Consider the following 2,381-nt stretch of genomic DNA (forward strand, 5'->3'; position numbering starts at 1 on the left):
ACAGAAATAATTTCATTTTTCATAGAAATATCTAGCTTCTCAATGTTACTCATTCCTTTTCAATAATTAATCGCTGATACATTTAAAAGAGATGAGTCCAAAGCGATTTTCCAGAATATCTCACATCTCCGGTTCCAACGAGAGAAAAACTCCAATCCAAAAAATTATTTACTCGACAAAAGAATATATTCTCATCTCAATGTGGAAAATCGCTAAATTTAATAAACAATTTCGTTCTCATTAACGTAAAAAAATTGAACTAAATGGGATTTTCGCGCGAGAAGAAAATCTCTTGAAAGACTTTTTTCCTCGATGTGAACAGAATTATTTATTATAAAATTCAATAATCTTAAAAATGAAAAAGGGGATGTGTCAAATAAATAATTGAAATGCTGAGATGTTGAGAATGATTTTTATTCTCTCAACAACTCTAGACATATGCATAAAATTTCCAACAGAATTCACTCAATTCTCCAACTTCACTACCGAATTGATATTGTCTCGACTTTTCTCTTCAAATGATTCCTCCCTTCAATCTGAAAAACACATGAGAGTATTTACCATTCCATGACGAGACTGTACGTTTGTATATAAAGATCTGTAATTAGTCTAGACATTTTTTTAATTTTGTCGATATTTTTTGTTGAAAATTGCCAGAAAGAAAAGATGTGATGAATGAATAATAATTCAAGTGCATAATAGAAATGATTATTTCTGCACAACATGAATAATGAAACAGTATTAACGACAAACTGTGCGAATTTATATAAATCCAGGAATTAATTGTACAATTCTTCAAAAATCGATGGTTCCTAAGATATTTGATTGGAATGGTGCAACAATTTAATGAATTACATTGTGTCAGTCATGATATTAATTGAAAAATTAAAACGTTGACAGATTATATGAAACTGAATAGATTTATATTCTACGAACAAAGTTATATGTATATAAATTGAATGCAATGAACATTAATTATTGGAAGTAATTGATGACTTTCAATAATTCTGGATGATTATATTTTATTTTTTTTTAATGCCATTATTTACAATATCAGGTCTTATCAGCCAGGATGCGATCAGACGTTTTAAATATGTAAATAACTGTTGCGTTCGGCGTTAATTCGACTAATCAGGTTTGATTGGTGCATTAATGATGGAATTTTATTGAGAAAGACCGGAAATTGTTCCAGATATTCAATATTTTTTTGGTATACTTCTGTGAGAATTTAATTTATCAATTTTATACTTTTTTTTCGGAGTTTTTATTGAAAATTGGGGATTTTTAATAGTTGTTCGATTTAAATTAATTCTCTCAGTTGGAATTCTCTTTTTTTTTCAAAGGAACTACACATTTTTTAATTAAGATTGAAAAGTAAATAGAATTGCTCATGGAAATTCTATAGAAATTTAATAGAATTCTTAGTGTTACAAAGAAAATTACTGGATTTTTCTATTAAATTTTTTCATACGTGCGCTGGAATAAATTGAGTTTTAAAAATGGCAAAACCAAGTATTTGAGAGATATTATTCTGAAAATATAACGGAAACCAGTGGTTGTAGAGAAATACGTCAATAGACTGTTTTTTAAATTCATTAATTGCGTTATGTCTAGTTTTTCGACTACTAATAGACTAAAATACTTGAAAAATGAGAAATTCACGTTAAAAAATGTGTCAAGACAGATGCAAATCTGGAATGTTTTATCGAATTGTAAATGATTTGTCAAATAATTGTACAGAGTGTTTTTTACATTTGGTCATGGGATGAATTGATGGAATATCTGGTCAATTTTTTCTTCTATTTTAGTGATGATGAATTAATCCGAAGTGATGGAACAAGAGAAACAAATAATATATGAAGGAAGATCTGAGGGGTGACATTAATTTTGTGTAAAAAATATATGAGTATTGATGATATTGTATTTATATGAATGTAAGGCTTGAATCTTTATAACTGCTGTACAGATCTGAATTCTGATATTTTATAAATATTTTATATTGTAGATCCTTCATTCGAACAAAATCTTCCATGCTACGTAAACCCAATCCACATTCGTGCTTGATAAGTAGATGGAAAAGAAGATAGATTGTAAGAAATTCAATCTATATAACGTCATTATTGCAATAAGTACAGTTATTACGGATATAGGTGAAATTTTAAAAAATTATTAATGAGGTTGTACGAACATTGATTACATAGTTCAATGTACGAGGGAATTTTATTTAATAAATATATAAAAATTTGTGACTATCTTTTTATCTTCAATCAGAACTTATTCCCAATTGTTGAATCATCACTAGATCAATCCTTCGGGAGTTGTTTCCTGTTTTTCCTTCCTTAAATTTGAGATTAAATATTATATAAAAAATATTTGGGGGG

The sequence above is a fragment of the Fopius arisanus genome, unplaced genomic scaffold (genome assembly GCF_000806365.1).
Source record: "Fopius arisanus strain USDA-PBARC FA_bdor unplaced genomic scaffold, ASM80636v1 scaffold00081, whole genome shotgun sequence".
Lineage (NCBI taxonomy): Eukaryota > Metazoa > Arthropoda > Insecta > Hymenoptera > Braconidae > Fopius > Fopius arisanus.